Source organism: Pithys albifrons, chromosome 18, assembly GCF_047495875.1.
Source record: "Pithys albifrons albifrons isolate INPA30051 chromosome 18, PitAlb_v1, whole genome shotgun sequence".
NCBI classification, from domain to species: Eukaryota; Metazoa; Chordata; class Aves; order Passeriformes; family Thamnophilidae; genus Pithys; species Pithys albifrons.
Window position 1 is genome coordinate 174,104 of NC_092475.1, and position 23,425 is coordinate 197,528.

A 23,425-nucleotide genomic window follows, 5' to 3' on the forward strand; every position below is an offset into this window, starting at 1 on the left:
TTTTTCATTAATAATGGACAAGAAATCACTGTCAAAACCTTCAATATTAAGCTCTGTGTTGCAGTTACATAGAAAAACATGTGTGTGTAGATTTATTTTTCAAAAAGAAAAGATGGCTTGATTACATTTGTCTTCAAAATGAAGCCATTTGTAGCAGATAAAATGGTACTGGATGCTTCACTCTGACATTGGAGGTTGTTTCAACTCGTGCATTTAAATGAGCCTCCCTTGAAGAGGTGAACTTGAATGACTGTATAATACACGTTATTCTGCATTTTATGTTCATGGAAGCTTTTTGGGTATTTAGTCATATCTTAAATATTTTTCTGACTTGTCTTCATAATTTAAAAAACTAGAGGAGGGGAGGAATAGTATTCGTATGCCAGGGATATGAGAGAGTAGTGACAAACAGCTATGGTGAATTCTGGAGCGGTGCCTGTGTGGGTGGATTTCTTTATTTGTGTTTTACTCATCCCCCTCTTGTGCCCCACCCAGAGCTACTGATGTTTGGAAATGGACTGTATTAGGGCAGAGGCAGTTGCTGCTACCATTCAAGTCTGCTATGGAATATATTTCTACTCACTCTGATTTCTGTATGCAACATTTAGTTGAAAGAAGGTACATCAAATTATTTTTGCCCCATATAAATGTGAGGTGTGCTTGAGATGGACCCTAATACTTCAAGAATATTCAGTTTAATTGGTGCCCTTTTTTTCTAATTGACAGTTATCAATACACTGATTTTTTATACAGTTGAACAAAATTACCTTGCCTTCAAACTTAATTTTGGGAGGAATTTGTAGTCTCTTGTGTGCAATGTGTGACTTTATTGTTGGTGAGGTTTTACGGTTTTAGATGTAGACAGGTCTTGGCTAAACCCATAACAACACATGTTTCTTTGTGTGTTGTCTAGTGTCAGTCCTATTTCTGGCATTGTACAGTGGTAAGAACAAGGTGGTTGCTTATACCAGCGTACTGTTTGAATGAGAGGAAGGGCATGGTAAGGGTGGCACCAGTGGTTTCCTGCTCTTTGCCTTATGTGTTGGAAAGTCAGGTTGCTGCCAGTAAGCTTAGGGTGTGGTATAAGTAACTTCTCAGGTTGTGACTGCTTTTGCAATATACTAGAAGAGTGGAGGTGCTGAGGTCAGCTCTACAGGTGTCTATCTACCTTTAAGTATTCCCTGTCTGTGTGTGCTGTGTGTGTGGGAAAGGTTGTTGTGGGGGTTTTTGGTTGGGTGGGTGTTTGGTTGGTTGCTTTAATTTGGTCCGGTTTTGGTGGTATACCCACGGCCCCCACCTTTGTCACTTTTACTGTTCAGGTCAAGTATTCTTTGTTAGGTTATGGGTCATGGCCCTGTTGGAAACTTGGTTTTAAAGGCTTTTTTTCCATCCCGTTAAATTAATTTTTGAAGATTCGAACATAGGTAGTGTCATGACTTGAAGTCTAAAACTATCATAATTGCATTTAATGGATGCAATTGCTCTAGGAATCTAAAAAGACTGTAAAAGTTTTCCAGAAAATGTGGTAATTCCTAGTCAGGGCAAACAGGTTTTCATCAGGTTGATGCACATGTGGCTGAACTAGGGAGCAGTTTTGCCCTGACTTATAGGGTGCACCTGAAATGGGGGCTGAGGGAGAAGGGGAAGGCTGCAGAGCAGTCCCACTGCTGGATTACCATAGTGATGGCACCTGCAGCAGCCTTGGCCAATGCAGTGCTAGTCTGGGACATTTGGCTGCAAAGGCCGAACCTTTATCCTTTCCACACGCATGTTGAGATGCGTCAGAGCCGTGGAATGAGGTAATTTAATACCACAGGTAACCTAAGACGCCTTTTAGGAGCACATTTTCAAGGTGGGTTTGCATATGTAGTTATGTGGATTATTCTGCACGTGACTTGCGTGTTATGATGATATACTCCTTCTGTCACCTGCTGCATGGAAATGAGAAAATAACTCTTCTGCTTTTTCAAAGACAACACTGAAACACACTGAATGGCAAAAAATGTTACCAATATTATGTATTTGTCTTGGGTAGTTGAGTTGTAGCCTAACACCTAGGGGTTTGGTGTGGTTGTGTGGGTTTTTAGTTCCCTTGGCAGTGGGATCACGATTCGTGGGGAAACTATGCAGGCTAGAAAAAAGGAAGCCAAAATCTGTTGTCTAGAGACTATTTGCCAGTTGTCTTTGCTGAAGAAAACAACTGGCAGACGAGGTATTTGTCTGCCACTTTCAGTGTACTGGTATAGAATAAAGCAGGTCAGCATGTGTGTTCAAAGGAACTGTCAAAGACTTTCTCGAAAGTTTACCCAGTTAAGGTTCTTTTAAGTATTTCTTTTCAAATGCCAGCGTCTGTCTGATCATGAGCACAACAGAACTGTAATGCAGTGCCTCTTTTTTCCTAATGCAACTGTAGCAAGACTGTTCATTCATATATAGCACTCCTGAGCATCTTAGAACACCCATTTATCTTTGTAGTTGTGCACAATCTAGAGCCACCTTCAGTGTCACTGTGCTGTGTCCAGGGAAGCTTCTCTCTTCCCGTTACTGAACCAAGTCAGGTTGTGTTGGGATGATACAGTGTGATGCTGTATTAAATTGATGTTTTCTTGGAGGTAAGAGGAGATGAGCTTTGTATGACCCAAAATGTGCTAAATGTCCTTCCTGCTCTGTACTCATTAACAGGTAGTTTGGAACTTAAAAGGAAAAATACCTCTGTATTCCAGATCATATGGTAGGCTTTTATAGACAATTTAAACAGTAACAACTGCTTGTTGTCTGTACCGAATGCAGAGCAAGGATAAGAGCTTTAACTGAAAGGATCCGTCATAACGCTTAATGGAAAACTCAAGGTATTATTAGTATTTTCTTCTTCACAATAACAGCTTTATGTTAAAAAGTTGGCTGTAGGATAATGTTAATGCAACAGTTTCAGGTAGTGCATTAAAATACAAACTGCGCTGCCCCTTCTGTGGTTTCATCATACTAAGCCATGAGACATCAAGCCGCTGGGTCAGTGGAGATTAAAAAATCAGCCCACCCCATCCCCCTCTCGTTGATTCTTTTGAAACCAATGTGGAGGTGAAGTCCAGTTTTTCTAGAAATCTCAACTTTCATAGCCGTTGTGCCAACACTCATTGAGAATTAGTGCATGTGTGTATAGCTTGCTGACACCTTTCCCAGTGTACAAGATGGTGCAACATGGAAACCTGTTTGCAATGGGATACAGGGTGAAATCAAGCAGACTATTTCTTATCCCTTGGTTTTCTGAACTCCACAGTGTGAGTCGGTGATATATATACTTGTTCCACAAGCATGATTCAAAGCTGGCTCACTAGCACCAGCCACTGCAGAATTATTATTCTAGTTATTTTATGTGCTGTTTTGCAGGCTTGTCTTTTTTTCAAAGACATAGAGGGACAAGAGCATAGTCTTGGAAAGAAATGTGAAGAATAGCTGAAGTGTTTCTGATAATTCACTATGCCAAAGAATGACTAAGCAATGGATGATTACAGCAGAGATTTGTTTTGGGGGTTTTATTTCCATTTTATTCATCTGAAAGCCTTTGAATTCTTGTTTTTTGAAGTCTTAAGCAGGCCTGTTACTAGTCTGAGCTCTAGTTCAAGAAGTAGGTATTAAATGTAGCATAATAAGACTAAGCAGCTATTTCTGCCTTACATTGAAAGCTCGAAGGAGACTATTTTACTATTTACTTTTTATGAAAATTAGTGAAATGTAACTTTAAACATTCTTGTGAGGACAAAAGCCTCTTTATACAGTTAAGGTGCTTTCTTGACTTATGTAAGCAATAGTTCACTTTTCATTTAGACATCTTATTGTTGTTTTAACACTTAACTTATTGCTGCATGAGTTTAATGTTTTGTTGTTAGTTCCCATTGGCCAAATATTGATGATCTGAGTCATTTACATATGGACATGAAGTCAAATCCAATTTCCAGTGCCAGTTCAGCATGCAACGTTTGTAAAATCACTTATGAACCAAGTTGCTCAAGTTACATCACTCAGCTTCTGATTAACTTCTAGGACTTCCAGGACTGTTCATACATCTTTCAAATAATTTCTTTGTTATCATTAATCCGAGGAAATTATTACTTTTGCAAATGTCTAATAAAATGCAGTTAGGGGTTGTTATATGTGCATACTTCAGAAGAATGTAGCAATTGGGTTGTGTTGGTCTGTGTGGTTTATTTTTCCTATGGATACCTTATGTCTAATAACAATGCCCTGCCTCACCAAGTCACGCTAAAGCGATGGAACAGACAGTGGACCACGGGTTGGGTTGGGTGACTTTTGTTGCTCTGTCTTTTAATGGAAGGGTTAAGTAAAAGACAGAAGTAAGCATTTTACTTGCAAAAAAACCTCCCAAAAATGAAATACATGTTATTTCCATTATTTTGAGGAAACTGTTGTTCAGACAAGTCAATCAAAAGGAGAGCTTTGTATTCATCCAGTGCTAGTCTGAAGGAACTGAAAAAATCTGAAGGAAAGGTAGCATTCTCCAGGTTTTGTCCTGTGCACTCAAATTGTAATTCTAACACCTTGCTGATTGCCCTATGAAGTATATTAACCTCTTAACATCAGTGGTTTTGTCAAATGCTTGAGTTGTGTTTTCATCACATTCTCTGGAGGCTAGTGGATGTTCAAAAATTAATTTCTCTTATTCACAGTGATGGCTTTAAAATGGTTTTCTTATCGACTTACATCTTAGTGTGGTGATTTGTAACAAAAATCTCCAACTTCTTCTTTGCCAGTGACTTGGATAGACTTTTCAGACTTCTCCTATAATAACTGTTTTCTTTCCCCATAAAACGCTGGGCTAGACAGGTTAGAAGGAATAGGGAATTATTACTTTTTTTGCACTTTCTTTTATGCCATGTCCATCTTTGCTGCTGCAATGTTCTAAAGCAGACTTAGCAGCAGCTTTTGTTGTAGCATTCTCTTGGTTTTATCTTCTGTGACAGCCTTTTTGATGTTCAGAGTGGAGATTTCTGGTGCAGTGGACAGACCTCAGCGTATGGCCTAACATTCTTAGGCAGTAATTGATAGAAACCACTCTTAATCAGTGTTCCAAAGTATTTCTCTAGTCATAGATTCATAGATAGCACCAAAGGCAACGAAAGCACCACTACTTTATCTGTAAACCGTTCACTTGAGTAAAATTGAACAAAAGTAGCACCTGCTGTTAACCTAGAATGCCCTTTTAATCTCCCCTTAAAAGGCAGGCAGTTCTTCTGATCAGGGCACGGAAAAGTGAAAAATTAAAACATCTCCACTGGCTGAAGTAGCTGTCAAAGACTTTTGTGTTACACTTGTTGGTTTTCTGTTGAAACTCCTGATGTTTTGGTGTTCCAGGCTCATAAGTAAGACTTGTAGAGGCGATGTACAGAAGCAGTGCTGGCAAACTTGCCAGACTTGTTTTGGCTGTGTTAGAGACCATAAGCAGGTAATAGGGATGATGAGTGGGATTCAGTGCCATGGAAAATGATTGCAAATTTGAGAAAATTGAGGGAGAGCCATCGCTTGATAGGAACAGAATAGCTCGCATTGTCCTCCACTGGAATTTCTGTTCAAATGTACAGCTACAAGGTAACTTTATGTTCAACTGCTTCGTCTTCTCTTGCCCATCTGTCTGTAGCTGAACCTCAAGTGTCCTCTATCCAGATTAATGACATTTCAGATAGGCCGAGCGATGCTTTTGGTATGTGAGCAAAGTTTTTCCTTCCCCCTCATCTTAGCTCTGCTTTATATCAGTGGAATTTTTGCCTTAAACTAAAGAGTCTGTTTAGGCAGAAGTGGAAGGTTGTTTGAGCAGTACATTTGAGAAAGCTTTTAAAAAATCTTATAAAGCAGTGGAAATTTCCAGGCTTCACAAAAGAAAAAAAAACAATTTTAAGTTCTGGTCTAGTAACTGCTTTGCAAGAAGAGAAATATGGAAAGGGACCACAGACATTCTGGATGGCAGCCTGTGAAATTTTCCACTATTTCCATTAATAACATGCAGGCATGCTTATATTGCTGGAATTTCAGTGAGAAGTCCTTTTCTGTCTGAGACTTAAAGCTACTTGGTGAGGAAATGCCTGCTGAAAATGAATTTTTTAAGAAAAAAAATTTCACTTGAGAGAATGTGCATAGACCACTCCCATGCTGGAAATTACATTAATCTTGTCTCCAATTTCTTGTTTTACAGTTTGTGTAGACTGTTCCTATTGCTACGGGATCACTGACAGGTGACAATTCATCTTTTCTTGCTTCTGTTAGTCATTCTAGACCAACATTTCCAGTAAGGACTGTATGCTACTAAACTGGAAATTTTAATTGTCCTATCTTTATATAAAAGGGAAGAAAGACATTAGGAAACATGTTCTAGTAGTATTCTTTTGTAAAACAGATAAATTTAAAGCCTATTTAATTGTTATTTTAAAAATTATTTTATCTTCAGATACAATGGTGAAAATCAAACTGATCTACAGGTGCAACCTCATTTGTCTACCTTGAAGCTCTTTTCTGTGTAAGTTGTTTACTAAAAAGCTCCCTGACCTTTCAGAGATCTAGAGAGCACTGTACTTGGAATGTGTGTTACCTTTCTGTCACTGCAGATATTTATTATTAACTTATGCTGGTTTGGGTTAGAGACTAAAGAATCCTTCAAATAATTGGCTTGAGAGGTTTTTCTCTTAACTGCTAGGGTAGGAGCAAAGGTAGTGTATTGTGCAAAAAGCGAGCACCATCACAACACGTGCTCATCTTTCTAGCACTGACTGAAACTATGAAACCAGAACCCTTTGAGTGCACTTTCGTGGAATGCTGGTTTTCTACCACAGCATAGTACGCTCCCTGAGCTCTCAAGCCAAGTCAAGACTATTGTGCTTCCTTTCTGTTACCTCTTTTCCCCTTGCTCTGGGACTGGGTTTCTTGCTGTCAGCAAACAGGTTTAAGCACAAAATCATCCATTCCCTCCCTCCTGCCAATAATAAAACCTGCCCCCAAACCCAAACTTAACCCCCTCCCCAATTCTTGGCTGTCACTTCCCCCTAGTTGCACAATTGCCAGTACTCGTGCAAGGACATGGGTGGAGTGGGACTATACAGCCACAGCTGAATAAAAATACAAACTGGATGGAGTTCCTGAAAGGTTCTCTTTCTGAAACAAGTGTGTTCTAAGACTCAAGTGGTACCGGGGTGTAGGACAAATCCAGCACCCTCTATCAACCCTGGGACTGTAACGAGGAAGAGTTGGATGAGATTCTGACTTTGTATTGTTAGTGGTAGTTCCTTACCTATTGTATCTGCATTAAAAACATAATTTCACTTAAGTCAGTAGGGATTGAGTCAGTATAACGCCTGCCGTTCTGAAAACTGATGTTGAGTAACCTGCATGCATTTAGTGTGTACCTTTTTACTAGTGCAGTGCGTATACGTATTGCTAAGCAGAGTAACCGACCAGAAGGGTTAAGTACTGCAATTATTTTATTTTGGAGTAGAATCAACCTATTGAATGCATCACTTCTGTAAAGATTCATCAGATCGCTACTCCCGTGCTATTAGGTTTGGGATGCGAAGGATGTTGAACAGGACTGTAGAATATGAATATGTTAACTTTTGTTGCTTTTTGCCTTTTACTGTTTTTTTCCTATGGTGTTGCAATCAGTGATGCTTCAGAGGCAGTAAGGGACTTCCTGATTTTTAGGTTCAAGGACTAGGAACAGTCACCATCTTTAATATCTGGTTTTAAATGAACCTGCAGAGCAGACTGACAGTTTGCAGGTTAATAGTTGGCAGTTTGTTTAGTCTTAGGGCTTAATAATCTATTGTTACTTAAGTTTTAGTTTTCACTTCCATGAGATCAAAGTTAAAATTTTTGTCTGAGGATTTTTTTTTTTAATATGGAGAAAAACAAAAGGGGATGAAAGGATGGTACAGAACATATTTTGTGTACAGCTGTTGTCTTACTTTAGTGCTTTTCATGTCTTAGTCTTCATGGTTTCCAAATTAACCTGTGCAGCTGGACCAAAGTAAACAATTACATGCAAAGCTGAAGGCAAATTACTGTAGTTCATTTATTGTAGGAAGCTATTGCTAAGTAGAAACACATTCTATATTTATATGAGCACTTACTCAAAAAGTATCTATCAATGCCTTTAACACAGATTTATGGGACTCAGAGCAGTTTCAAATCTTACCTGCAATTTCACAGAAGTGATGAAAATGGGAAGAGTGACACATAACAGTGATTGACTTGCTGGTATTTGTGCTGGAACAGAGTTGCAAAAAATTTATTTTTTTTTAGGGCCTGGTTTGGTGTCTGCTTAATATTGCCTGTAAACTTTTTTCTGTCTGCCTTTATGTTACCGTTATATACGCAGGAACTCCTCAGACAGTTTTGGGGGCAGGTACTTGATTAACTGTGGACCAGACTCTTGAGATTGGAGGTCCAAAAGCCTCGTTTCAAGTGTATGACTTGTAATCAGAATTAAGTCTTAGATGACACACAGGTTTCACTGGTGGAAGTTCAACAGATGTTTTCTTCTGTGATAGGGCAAACCCATGAAGTGAGCTGACTTTATCAAAGGCAGAACATTTGTTTCTGATTAGAATCCACAACTGTTTTACCTGTCGTAGATCTCTTGAAGGTAAACTACGAAAGGTGTGTGATTGTCCTTTTCTGCTGGTTCGGAGGTCAAGAAACTGCAGTTTATTTTAAAGTAAACTTCAACGTCTGACTGCTAGTTGCTATAATGAACTGTATTAATTTGTTCATTACTCTTTTGCCTTTAAACAGAAATGGTTCTACTTAATGTTTCTGTTAACTAGCACTCTTCAGTTCTGTGTTTTACTTTTATTGCCATTTCAATAATGAGTCACTTTTCTCCTCCTCTTAGACCTCTCAAGATCTAGTAGGATGTTATGTAGAGGAAAAACCCTTTCAGGGAACACTATTCCTTAGTGCCAAGTTGGTTTCAAAGGTTTTTCAGGGAGAGGAGGTTTCGCATGTGAGACTGGAAATATTCTGGCATACAAAAATAAACCACTGTGCTTGCATTTTGCATCAAGTGTGACACAGCAGGGTTCCATAAACTTCATCTTTATTAGACAATCTGGAAGAAGATAACTCAGAAAATAGGTTTATCTGCTATTGCAATGTTTCGTCAGTAGACTAGTTGTTTTGACCAAGAACTGTTCTCTGGATTAACACACAGAGTACCTTTAACTTTCAGTAGTACATTATTTTAGGGTACTTTATTTAACTGGGTGTGGATTTGTATATATAGCCTTAATCACTTGATTTCATACACAGTATACAGTGTCTACCACAGCACAAGTTTTTATAAATAACAATAATAAAAAAAATCCAGTAACTTCCTCCTTTAATACTGAGATACTAATAGAGAGTAGATGTTCTTATAGCAGCTGAAGATGTACCACATTTGTGGTGATGTTACTATGGCAACTGACTTCTGAGAGCTGTCTCAAGGTCACTTATCAGTCATAGCCTCAAGTGCTTGCTGCTTAAGCAAAATATCTGCACCAAACCATTCCAGAAATGATCATTCTGCTTTGAAAAAGAAACAGTAGTGATGCAAGGGAGTATTTTATTTTTAACTCAATGAAAAAGGGGATTGTCTTTATTATCCTCTATAATCATCTGTCAGATATTTGAAGACTCTTAGGAACATTGAGAGGTGGACTTTAGTTCTAATGGAAGTCCTAAGTAATTTAGTATCAATGACATGAAAATTGTCATATTTAAAAGAAAAACAAAACAAAACTAGAACCTGTAGAAAGTGAAGAACTTGAATAGGGATTGGTGACCAAGCCTGAAGTTTCTGCTGCATAAGTGACTGCTTATGCTGGTGAAAATTTAGACAAGATGGTGAAAACTTGCACTGCATTGAGAATTCAGAGCTTCTTAAGGGCTTTTTTTATGACACATGCAGATGCATTCTCGCATCTAAATCCTTGTGTATGTAGTCAGAGAATGTGCAGTGCATGTGGCAGCATTTTCCCTCTGATCTGCAGGGATTCACAGACAAGGCTAGAGAAGGGATGGGTCCTGAAGCTGCTCTGCTACCTGAGGTTACAAGAGATTCTATTATAGTGCATGCATAAGGCTGAATCCACTAGACTTGACTTGATTAGAATGATAAAGTGCTGTTTTCCTTGGTTTGGATAGTTACCTGACTAGTAAAAACTCCAGTGTTTTATGTGGCACTTTGTTTAGGGTTTTTTTGGATGTCAGCTTGTCTTTCTTCTTTCTTCTATCATTTCGTGGACTAAAATAGCAGTATGAGAGCAACAGAAACAACCATTACATTTAGCAGTTAATAACATGGCTGATTACTTCTCAATCTTTTTTTTTCAAAGTGGTAAGCTTTTGTTTTGAGCCCTTAATGTATTAAGACAGCAATTTAATCACTTCTTTTGCTTTCTAGGCTAGAAGCAAGAAGTTTTCCTAACTTCCTCTCAAACGTATCTATTAATTGTTCTCCTCTCCCATCTGCTGTTTTTTAACTTCTCGTTAGTTTATTGGTTTTGGAATTATTATTTCCCAAGCACATGTCTTTGGGATCTCCAAAAGTAGTTGTCCCAAGAACCCAGGGAGCTCCATTCTTGGAGTACTACTAGTACTACACAAAAATGATAGATGAACTGATATTTTTGTTTCTTGATTAACAGGATATACCTAAAGTTAGGGAGTGAATGAAAACATAAGAGAGAAGGATATCAGGTTAGTAATCCAGTATCCTTTCATCCTCAGTATAACAAGCCTAGACCTCAGTAAGAAGGTGGAATCAAGTTGTACATTTTTAAACTGTTGGTAAAAAATTTTTGCTTTATTAAGGGTGATCTTTAAGAGGCATTAGTGATAAATGTCTGTGTCATTTTCACTAAAGCAAGCAGTCTGTTCAAATTCTAACACGCTTTATAACATGAGCATCCTTGTGTATCCATTCCTATAGTGTGTGGCTATAACAAGAGAACAGTTCTCGTTGGGACCACATAACAGATGTTTCCAGGTCACTTCCATGTTATGTGGTGGCATATTAAGGCACTATCTTGTCTACAAAAAACCCAAAAAAAATCTTACACAGGCAACTAAGAAATTGGATGTGGGGAAGTATTTACTGAGAGGTAATGTAAGCCACAGAGCTGGTGTCTTCATTATAAATGATCAGAGACATGGCTGTAGTGTGAGGTACAGGCTGGTCACCCAAGGCCTCTGGGCAGCTCCCTGGCTGTACTGCCGCAGCATTGCTGGCTCGTTGCACTGGGCCGTGAGCCTGTGCTGAGCACCGTGCTGACTTTATCCAGATGGTCAACAAAGTTCTCACTGCAGGTAAGATCTTTGCTACACTGCCGGTGAGAGGTAACTTCAAAGTTACCAGAAACATATTCATGCAAATGTTACTAAAACAAATCGTTGTAGAGCAGATATTACCTGCTTAAGCGAAAAGTCAGATCTGTGTTTCACTTCATGTATACACAGTATGGTTTTCCAAAAGCGAGCAGGCTAGACTTGTGGGTAGCCTTATACCTGAGTTTTCCATGGTATTTCATATGTATTCCTTCTATTTAAGACCTGTCCAAGAGTTTATGAGGGAAACAATCTGATATTCCACAGATATTCCAGTCTGATATTCCACCCTGGCCCTGTTACAGATTTCTTGAGGATGCAACTAGTTGATACCTTCTAACAAAAGCAGGTCAGCTAAGGTCCTAGACAGTGGCAATGTTTTATTCCAATATAGGTGCTATTTGACTATAGTCAAAATAGACTCAAGTTTAGGTACACTAATTGCCTCAGCAACTTCAAAGGATTTTTTCCTTGCAGTAGTCAGCAATATATTATTTTGAACAAACGGCTGGATACTTTTGTACAGTTATACTGCCCTGAAAGTTTCTATTGTTATGGAGTCTTGATATTTAGTAATTGTAATCTGATCTAGACTTGTTTGGTTTTCTTAAATAGTAAACTTGGAGAACTCACAGACTTCTTTTCCTTGCCAAATGAAGTTATTAGCAAGGCACTTCACCAGCGGTTGATTCATTCCTGCACTGTTATTGTTGATTACAAACAAACAAACAAAAAGCCTTTACATGAAATGGAATGTTTCTCAGATAGAATTATGCTGGCTCCATAGCATCAACAGTGGAAAAAACCCCACTGACAGTCCTGGAGAGACTTTAACTGTCAGTTGAAACAGGGGTACAGCTAGCACTCTTGGATAGTGTAAAACAAAAACAAAACCTCGCCCACAAAAGAATACAGCTGAAAAGCGGCTTGTTATTACTTGCCTGGTATATTAAGGTAGCATTTCTAGTGTCTGCATGCTAAATTAAAGGGCTCACCTCTGAGCCAGAGATTTCAGAAACTGTTCTGACTTTTCTCTGTTTGCTGCATAGAAAGTCCTCGTGCATCTCAGTATTACTTTAAAGAATCTGTGGCATCATGGAGCAGAATTAAGCATTTGCTTAAGTTCTAATCCAAGATTTGCCACCATCACAGAATCCCAGAATGGGGAATGCTGGAAGGGACCACGGTGGGTCATCTGGCCCACCGAACCTGCTCAGGCATGGTTGTCCTAGACTACGTGGCACAGGATTGTGTCCAGACAGTTCTTAAATGTCTCTCCAGTGGGTGAGATAATCAGTTAGTGTATAGCTGGTATTTCATAACTGGAGGAATTTAGATTAAGATTTGTTAGATAAGACAATACAGTAGGCATGTTCTGCAGAATGTGAAGCAGCTTCTAATGCTGAAACTTTCTTAACTCTTAGGAGAGGATACAGCTTGTTAGATACAGCTCAGCCAAAACAACCAGCTTTCCAGGACAGTTGTACCACTGGTACCTTTTTTGAAACAAGTCTGGAACAAGCCTAAGGTATAAAGGTTTTTACTAATATTTCTAATCAACTTAAATTTCTTCACTGGCAGTTATCTTAGTAGTTCTTTCCTCATACTATGTGCAAGAGGAATTTCTCAGCAAAGGCTGATAGAATTTGGCATTATTTTGAATCTGCTTCACTCCATGCAGTCTTGTCTGTCAAAAGCTAGAGGAACAGAAGGACAAAGCACAGATCAAGAGGCAGATAAAACAACGAATAGTAAATTGCTTTAATAATTTTAGATAAGCAGAAAACACAGCTTCCAGAGTTGAGATATTTTGGTGATTTTCCACTTGGGATAATTTGTTTATCTCGGGTTTGATGCTGTAAATCCAGATGTAACTAAACCGTCTCCAGGTGAAGTTTGCCGCAACACTTTTCTATTGCTCCAGCTAAAAAGCTATTATTGTCATCCTGTAAATGTTAAGTTTTGAATTACTTAAAATGTACAGTGACATAGCAGAAGTTACTGCTGCCAGAACTGGCAGAAGTTAGTTTCATGCTCTCAGAGAAATGAAGTTATTGCTTACCTGCAATAAAATGTCATGGAGAGGCCACTAACTCACTGTTTTGGTAGCAGTCATCTGAAAAGGTTTCAGTAAATCTCTCTCACTCTCTCTCGCTTGCTCCCACTCTCTCTCTCTCTCTAGGAATATATCATGGTACTTCCTAGTGCCATGACACCTTCATATATATATATATAGAGAGAGAGAGAGGCTATCTCTAGAAAAAACAGATGGTTTTATACCCTGGACCTCTTGAAAGCATTTTGGCCTCCAAACAAGGCTATGGTGTGATATGGGTGCTCACATACCCAGGAGGGCTCAAAACCAGTTTCTCTTAATGACTAGCAGATGTTCATGCCTCTTCCCTATTGATAACCTTCTCGAAGTGCCGAAGTACTGGGATGTTTTCAAAGGAATTGTCTTTCAGTTCACTATTAATGTGAAGTCTGCTTTCCTAAGAAGTCGATCATGAGGTTCTCAGGCTTGGTTTGGTGTTGTGAAGTGCTTTAAGAAGTATCTTCATCAGCTCTTAAAGCAGTATCATAAATTTCACTACTAAAAGGCATGCTAAAGGAATTGTTGCATTCGTGTCAAACTGCAGGGATACAAATATTGTTACTCTGTGAGCTAGAGAAAAATGGGACTCCAGAGTTTGGGGATTTTAATTTGGGAATGAAATGTGCTTATGAAGTACACCATGACTGTGAAGAAATAGGAAGCAATTAATTTCTACTTTCTAAAGCAATCTGTAAGCCTTAATTTGGTATACTGAGACAATGGGATATTGCATTAGTTGGCGAGGCCTAAGCAACTTCAGTGGAACTATTTGTTGGGCTTTTTTTTTTAAATATATAAATAAATTTCTATAGCAAAATAACTTCCTAGCTGCTCCTAATGCTTTCTCATGTATTAAGTTACTGCTAATGAGAATGCTGATGACTGAAGATAAAAATAGAGCATGTTGAACTTCACATGAACCTTAATATCTTTTCCAGCTTGGATAAAGGTTGTATTGTGGATTGTGTATTGTTTAGTTGGTTTCTTGCTGTTTAAAAGTACTGAAATAAAGTGTATTGTGAAATAAAGTTGCTGCCATTGCTTTGTTACATTTTAGATAACGTATCAAAGTGTTAGTTCAAATTTGATGCCAAGTTAAAGCTTGGAGATGGGATTTCTAAGTCTCAGTAAGGCTTTTTTTTTCCCCCTGAAGGCAAAATAGGTTGAGGACATTAAGACAACTGAAATGTGCTTCCTGTCAAAGCCTAAAACAAACCTGTTTTGTTTGGTTGGGCTTTGGATAAAGCCAGAGTAGCAGATCAGTTATTTCACTATAGAGTTTTTTACTAGATGTTTCCAGTGTTCTTTGAGCTTGGTTTTGCATATATCTTTATTTCTGCTTATTGTAAATTCTTTCATTGACTTAACCAGTAAGTTTGCTAAATACTTTATAGAAATGAGATTGATCCTGTCTGAAACAATTCTGCAAAGCTTAATGCATGAAGATTTGGTAAACTCTTAAAGAAAAAACCTAGTATTGTTCTGGAAGTAGGTCCTAATGTGGCTTGCTTACCTCTGATATTCTTGTCCTCTGCAAATGTAGATTTGATAGCTACGGGTAATGATTACACTCAGGGTGGTCGTTGAAGAAGAAACTATGGTGATTTAAGAGAACTTTCTTTTCAGGGTGAGTGGCTGTCTGTATCCTTAGCACTCAATTTAGGAGACTTGTCCTTATTCCGGTGGTACTTTTGTCTTTCTCCTATTGCTTTACCTGGGGGGAGGAGAGGGCACGCTGTAACCAATAGATAGGTGTCCAATTTTCTTCCACTTGGGAAAATAAAGAGTAAATCTGAATTAATTCTTACACAGCTGTTCTAAATAGCGTTCCAAAAGTTGTGTTGCGAGTTGTCAGAAAAATAAAATTAGAAAATTGAAAATACTGCATGGTATGCCTTCCTCTTGAATAGAAGTATTTCTGGTATATGCAATATCAAAAAGAGTATAAGGGACTTCATGTTTCTCTGTGTTTTTAATGAGAAACAGAATTTCCAGTATCTTTTTTTTTTTCCTGCCTCTTGGCCTGACAGTACAGTGTGAATCTATAAAAAACCACAAGTGTCATGGAAAATCAACAGGAAGAAAGTGTTTTCCTTTTCAGACATTTCACTTATGCTCCTTATTATCGGGTGGTATGATTAAAAATAAAAACCTGATATTTTCACATAGCGTAGAGCTTAACTACAGAACTGACAGCCACAGAATATTTTAGCAATATTCATGGATTCAAAAGGAAATTTATATAGAAGAGAAATCCAGCTGCTAGGAAACTCATTCCTTTTGAACCAGGAAATTCCTGAACAGCAGACTGTGCAGTTTAAGAGTATGTTGAAACACATTTGTATGCTTCTTTTTCTAGGCATTCCTACGGCCTTCTGTTGGAGAGAACACTGTCCTAGGTGAGTCTTCTGTCAGAACTGCTTTGTTTTCTCTGAATTGATTATCATAAGCCCTTGATATTATGGGGCTAGGAAAAGGGAGAAAATAATTTTAATTTCCCTAGAAAAAATATTTTCTTATGCTTTGTATTGATATGGTATATAGTTTGCTCACTTCCACCTCCCTTAAACTTGAGGAAATGCATGGTATGGCCTGACCTTGGTATGTATCTTGGTATCTAATGCTATTAGCCTTTTGGGGAATCCTTGGGCTATTAAAGGATGTTGCTCTTCAAAGAGGTGGGATGGGGTGGTAGCATCCTTCTGTGTTTAGATGTGCCTTTGGGGTTTTTATTCTCTCTATCACTGATACCAGAGTTTTCTTCTTTCTGAAGTAACTGATTATGTCAATGTCTTGCTCAGAACAGTTATTTTGAAAGAATGGTGATGAAATAGGATTCCTTAGCTAAAGCCGTTCTGGGCCCCATGCAGATACAATGCTGATCGCTGGTGGGTATTGTTTGTTTGAGGTTTGTCATAACTTTGAGGGTAACCAATTTAGCTTTCAATACTCACACGGATTAATATGTCACTCTCTACCTGCTGCTGGAGTGCAGCAAAACCAAAAACTTGTCTGTAGATTCTATTCAGTGGGATTTTGCTCTCAAGAAAGGAATAATCTCTTAGAAAGTTGTTCAGAATAATCTCTTGTGATAAGATCAACCTCTATGATCTGCAGTTTAATAGGTCCCCTGAATTAGAATTCAGATGAGTTGGCTTGTCTAGAATGAGGTGAGGTTAAAGTGAATGAAGAAAATGAAAGGGAGACAGGGGGTGAAAAACCTTTGGAGAATGATCTCTTCAAAGGACTGAACCAATTTTATGCAAGTTTTTTACAAAACAAGTAGTTCTGAGGGATGTGTCAGAGACAGTCATTAAAAAATTAGAAGAGGCTGCTGCGATGGAAAATGTTATGCATCCTTAGCCAGAGGTGTAGTTGTGCCTCTGTAGGTAATGATTTGCTATCGTGTATTTTTCTATTTCAAGCAAAGGTGCCCACTCAAAACCCAGCAATGTTCTTTTCTTTTAGTGCAGCAGTTTGCCAAAATTAACTTTCAGGCAGTAGATCATCCTAACTTCAGCCTAGTATGAAACATCTGTTGCAATGTTGGGTGCATCAAGGCTGTTTTATTAAAGATGAAGTTACTACATTGAGAGGGACTGTGTGCCCCTGGATGTCCTTGTGGAGAGGTCTGCTGGTGTATCATTTAAAATGTTTCTCAGCAATAGATCTCCTTCCACCCTGATGCTGGTGCGGTACTCAAAATTGTAGTGTCTCTGTACACACTAAAAGCAAAAATAATGCCCCCTTCTGTTTGGTCTGGGTCTTATTTTCACAACCTGTTTTAAAATACCTTTACCATCTTGAAATATCTTTGTGTTTCAGGTGAACGTGGCTAATTTCTAATTGGATTTGTAAGCTAGATAGAGTTTTCAGAAACGGGAAAGTCATCCTGTAGACTTCTGTAAAGAGCTTGTGTGCTTTTCTGAAATGTATTTTTCCCAAATGGCTTCAGAATAGGACACAGTGTAGATTGGATGGAGCCTCACAGACTCAGAAGGGCTCAGACATGCTGTTAATTCAAGGACAGTCTCTTAGTAGCTTCATGAACTGCATAACAAAACATACACAGTAAAAAAGATACATTTTCAAGGGAATTGTGTGCAGTTTAGTAAAGCGTCCTCAGAATTAGTATTTTTTTGCAGGCTTGCTGGTGCATCACTGTGAATTGATTTTGCTTGAAACAGTGATTATACAGATTCAGACTTTAATTACCTGGTTACTTATGTAGGAATGTAGTAAAAAAAATTCCAGCTATTACTCAATATTGTAATTGGTATGTTTTTTGAGAAAGTGTTAGAAATTGCTAGTGTCTTTCCATCCCCCAGCTTCGGAGCTCAGAGGAGTCTTGTTTGCTGGCACTGCAGTAGTGTAGGCATCTTTCTTTCAGGAAGTGACCTTGGCTTCTATTAATCAAATTCAGAACACACTGAAAAGCTTCTTGGTAACATGCTGACTAGATGTAAAATTTTATAGCATCCATTTTCTTTCAAAATGAGGCCATCTTATAAAAGGGAATTTATTTATGATAGCTCAATTTAGAATAATTTCTCTAAAATGACATGGTATTTAGAGAAGGTGAAACAACAAAACCAAACCGCTTTTTTTACTGAGAGGAAAATAGTGAGAGCTTTTTATATATGTAATTAAGGCTTAAACTGCTGTTGGAAAAACTGTATTTTAACCTAGCTAAACTGAAAATACAACATTTTCATTAGTCTCTTTCCATTTTTGAATTAGAGTGTAAAAGCTTGGTAGTAGGGCATTAGCTCGATGCTGTCTGCACCTTTCTGACTTTATAGATTTCAGTCACTTTCTGCATCTTATGCTAGCAGCTCTCAAGGCATTAAACTTATCCTCATAGTAGCTGCCTTAAGGGGCTGCTAGACCTATTTGCACAGATTAAAAAAGGAATCTACCTGTCCCTGTTCAAGAAATCACTGTTTCACCTTGCCCTACAGCTGGAATTTGTTTTTCTTTGGCTGTTCTTAAATGGAGTGGCTGGTGATTCCTGAAGCAGGTTTTAAAGAGTTTTTGCATGATTATCTTCCTGCCTAAAACAATTTTGTGAATTGAGTTACAAGAAGATGACCATCAGTATTTTCAGCTGGCATGGCTGTTTGTAAGAGGCTTTGTCCTTTTTCTGGACCTATACAGAGGGCTGAAACCAGAGTATCTTTCACCATTGTGAAGTGCTGTGAAAGCTTTTAAGGTTCTGGGTAAGGTAATTTACCAATTTTCAAACTGCATCTTGATGGAAAATTAGTAATAGCTGCCAACTGACTAATGTCTTTTTCCCCTTAGGTTGTCATGTGCATAATCATGAACAACCACCATCTGGTTGGCTTCAGGGTTTGGACAGCTGAGTTCTGTTTTAACTGGCATCTTTAGCATAAATCTTTTCAGCATGTCGATGGCATATTTACTCATTTTGCCTCTTCAGGATTATATTCAGATTCTTGTCATTCTTCTCATTGTGTTGGAGATCAGACTACGTTAACATACATGCTCCCAAGTGTTTTGTGATTTGACTGCTGCCTACTTTGGAACGTTTTTTCCACATTGTTTACCCTGCAAATCATTGCTGTTCTGCTCGGTACCAAGTCAGAGTTGCTAAGATCTTTTAAGTAACCTTACCCCCTTCTGCTGTGTTTAACCACCAATACTCTTAGGTTATGTTGGTACAGAAGTTGCCTGAACTATGTGCTTTTTATACTTCTGTTCATAGTGCCTCACATTATGTTGTCTGTTGCTGCACTGAACTGAGAACTCTCATCCACATCTTCACAAGTGCTTTAATCCTCTTTTCTTGTAACCTGCAAGGCCAGTAAAGGGGTGATAAATTTGCTGCTCTCCTTGCTTAAGTGTAGTTGACATTGACTTTCCAATGTCAAATGGATGCCAAAACACAACCATAGACTGTGTCATTCAGTATTTGCTGTCATCAACACCGATTTTGGGGTACCCCACCATGCACCGATTCACTGAGTCTATAGTCCTTGAGGTGAAACTGCATTGTTAGTGATGATAGAGTAGAACAGGAAGTCTGTTTTATGTTCATTCTCTCGTTCTGTAATAAAATAAGTGGAGATGAAGATGTATCTTATCTTTTTCAGAGCCAAAGCAAGACAATCTATTACCAGTGTCTCATATTCAGACAGTTTTTTACTTTTGTGGCTAGGTACTACTTGTCTTCCTGTGCAACACTGAAGGCCTGGTGGTTTTTGAATGTAAGAGCCACAAATTCAGTATCTGTCCTTCATGGAGTAGATGGAGGATGTCTTTTTTTGAAGTTGTCATGATCCAGAAGCAGACTGTTATTGATGGTACTGTGGGGACTGGGCAGCACTGCTCCTTGGGCTGCCCAGCCGTGTGCCAGAGCACCATGCACTGCAGCTCTGCGCTCCCCATTCCGAATCCTTTCCGACCATTCTGTGCCGGTGCTGTCCTCCCTTTCGCAAGGTCAGCTGTTCCTGTTTGCCAGCACGGGCTCGCAGCTGGCACAGCTCCGAAGGTCGGTGCTGCTTTGACACTGCTTAGTGGCAGTCCTACCTCTTCAATTACTGACGTGATTTTCAGCTAAAACGAGGGAAAGGGGACCCCCTTCTGCAGCTCTCAACGTCTGATTCGCTGGCGTACTGTTTCCGCCAGCTCCCCTTTCCTTTGATTTCTCTGCTGAGAGCAGCGCTTGGGCCGCAGGAGGCCGCAGGGCGAGCCGGGCAGAGCGGCCGGGCAGGGCCATTTCTGTGCTGAGAGGCCGCAGGGCGGGCCGGGCAGAGCGGCCGGGCAGGGCCATTTCTGTGCTGAGAGGCCGCAGGGCAGGCCGGGCAGAGCGGCCGGGCAGGGCCATTTCTGTGCTGAGAGGCCGCAGGGCGGGCCGGGCAGAGCGGCCGGGCAGGGCCATTTCTGTGCTGAGAGGCCGCAGGGCGGCCGGGCAGGGCCATTTCTGTGCTGAGAGGCCGCAGAGCGGCCGGGCAGAGCGGCCGGGCAGGGCCATTTCTGTGCTAAGAGGCTGCAGCCGGGCCGGGCCGGGCCGGCCTGTGCCCGCCGCGCGCTCATTGGTTGCTGAAAGGTGAAATTGAAACCACGGTAAACTTTTGACCCTGTAGCAGTTCTTGTGGAACGCCTTCCCTTGCCAAGAGCCGAGGGCTTCTTTCCCCCCGCCCTTTTCCTGTGTTTCTGCTCTGTGGCCGTGCTGTGCCGCACGCAGCGGGGCTGAGGGCGGGGAGGACGGAACGAGCGAGGAGTTCCGAGTGCTGCTCACGCAAAGCTGCAGTGCCTTGGCGTCTGGTACCAGGCCGTCTTTCTAAAACTCCCGTCAGTAAACGAGGAGGAGACCGTGTTTTCAGCTTCCGTCATGGGTTTTGTGTGGCTAAAGAAAAACAACCCAACAAAACACAATCACCAAATTGATGCTGACGATCAGGGCTAATTAGAAAGTGGGGAAAGAACCCCACCTGAGAAGTTCACACCAAGGTGTTTTCATCTATTCCTTCTCTTATCTAGAGTAAGTAGTTTTACTGAAGGATAGAAGGGTGATTTTGAGGAAATTCTAGAGCACAGCCTCTCACTTTAGAAAACTATATTCCAAATTCATCAGTACTACTATTGCCTGCTTCAAACTTCTGCTGGTTTATTTCCCATCAGTCTCCTGGATTTGATCATGGAGTTGGACAGTGATTTGGATTCTCGTATCTGGTATTGCGGTTAGGCACTTCCCCCTCAGTCGGCTCCTAACTGGTGCTGGAAAAGAGTGGACGTTTAGTAGCTGGACCTTAGATTATTGTTTGGTTGTAAAACATTGCCATTGTATCTGTCTTCCCTGCTTTTATATCTGTTTCAACTGGTGATGAAATCTGCAGTCTAAGAGTGCAGTCCAAGTGGGATCCAATAAGTGGCTTTTTCTTGGCTTCTTCCTCAATAAGTTTGTCTGAAAACTGCCCTGTCTGCATCTTTGTTGCAGCTCTTCAGCTCTTGGTCTTCTGCATCAATAATAGATTGTGTTTCTGCAATGTAAATGCCTTTTTGAAGAGAATGTTTGTAGCAAAAACTTCCTAAAAGACAATCTATTCATTCTCTTATCTTCTCTGTTACAATAATTTTTTAAGTTCTCTTGCATTTACCATCAGGATGCAATGTGAATAGATGCAAAAAATTTTAAGCTGTAGTCATGGAATTCCTTTAAGCACGTGTGTACATATACACAGTCTTGTTTTTGAGAATTCAGCATCTGAGAAATGTGGGGGGTTTAGCGTACAAACCAGTGTGTAGAAAGCGTGGTGTTTTTCTGATAGCAAAGTGGTGTGATCCTGGTAAAGCAGACCTGCTGAGAGGTGTGTTTCACCTCCCACACTTTCTTGAAAAATGTGATAAATACAAGGGTTGGCTGCTGTAGCTGAAAGTACTTTATGCATTTATAATCTCCATAGGTTGCATTACTTATGTAATTGTTTGTGGGTTGATGTGCCCTGCTAATCAGGTTATTCCTAGCTTCTGTTATAGACTCGGGTCTTTTCAGGCCACAGGGACAGGAAACAGAAGCTTTCCTTACTGACTTCTGCCAAAGCAGCAGACCAAGATATTTACTCTTCTGTCTTTTCAGAAGAGTCTGCTTTATTTCCAGCATAATTTAAAGCTGGTCTTAGGTTATTTGCTTGCGTGTGGGCCAGTATGGGGCTGCTCAAAAAAATTTCACTTGCTAATGTAGGGCCTTGTCTGCCATTTACACTCGGCTTTTGTGTGTGTGTGATACGCGTCATGTGTTCTAGTTCATCACAAACTCTGATTTCTCTAAACTTCCTTTCCTTTTGATGTTTATTGAGCACATGTATATAATGTAGTGCTTGTACTTCAGGATGTTAATCAGTAAAACCAATCAGGGAACTTATCAAAGCAGAAATGGATTTGTAAACATTAGAGACCACATTTCCTGAATGGATGAAGGAGGAAGACTAGAGGATTGGCTGAAGTGCTCCGTAACTGTTGAACTTGGTCATTTGTGGTATGTAGTTGTCCTTACAAGTCTGCTGAAGGCTAAGACAACAGAAGGGACCAACTTTACAGTTCACGGTATCAGAATTTCTTTGTGATGTATTGTGGCACAGTGCCCATTTTTCACTCTCTCCTGTCAGATGGCAGTTTGAAATGCAAGGTTTTCTTCAAGGTAAGTAAATTAAAAGCACAGTCCAATGATCCTTGCAATACTAACATTGTAATCAATAGACAGTATAGTAGACAGTTTTGGTTCTCAGATATGATTAATCAAGAGTCTGACAAACATGAATGGATTCAGAGCAAAAATTATATGCTAGCCAAACCAGTCTGTCTCCTGTGTTGCTGGTTCCACATGCTGCATGTAGTCTTTTGGTAATGACACTGTGAAAATAGAGGGCAAATATTTTTCATTTTGGCTATTACTGCTTAAATGTATTTCCATTTCTAGCGCTAGAGCAGACAGCTAAGTATCCTTTAATACCTTAGAGCTGTGATGTGATAGAGAATTGCAAAATTAGTGATGTCTAAAAGTTAGTGATGTCTATTTTTTTCTAATGATAAGCTTCCTCTGTCCTAGGGAAGAAAAATGGCTGAGTGTACTGAGCATGGACAATTGCAGAAAGTTTATTCTGTTTGAGAGAAGAAATTCTCATGTCTTATGGGGGAAGACATAATACTGCTTTTTACTCAATGCCTATTGAATCCTAGATAGAGGGGACAAAACTGAGCTCTCCTGGCCAGGCAAATGGTCAGGCAAATGGTCTGTAACGGTCACGGTATCCTTTTTAGTTGATATGAGTGTTGTTCTTAAGAAAAATACCTGTGTAGATAGTGATATTCCTGATAATGCCGATTGCAGGAATTTTGAATTAATAAGTTTAAATCATATTATTTGGCATGTCGATAAGTTTAATTATGCTTCTTTTTCCCTTTTCCAGCTTTTTGTATAGAATATTCATTAGGTGA

The 23,425-nt window shown here is 39.6% G+C and overlaps 1 protein-coding gene across 5 annotated transcripts in view; it reads left to right on the forward strand.

Moving 5' to 3' along the window:
* The window catches only part of NCOA3 (nuclear receptor coactivator 3), a 58,247-nt gene that overhangs the window by 2,065 nt on the left and 32,757 nt on the right, over window positions 1-23,425 (forward strand). For all 5 annotated transcript variants that reach the window (XM_071572546.1, XM_071572548.1, XM_071572549.1 and 2 more), the window contains exon 2: window positions 15,825-15,864. The gene's annotated coding sequence lies outside the window, so the exon portion shown is untranslated. The remainder of the gene's footprint in view (window positions 1-15,824; window positions 15,865-23,425) is intronic.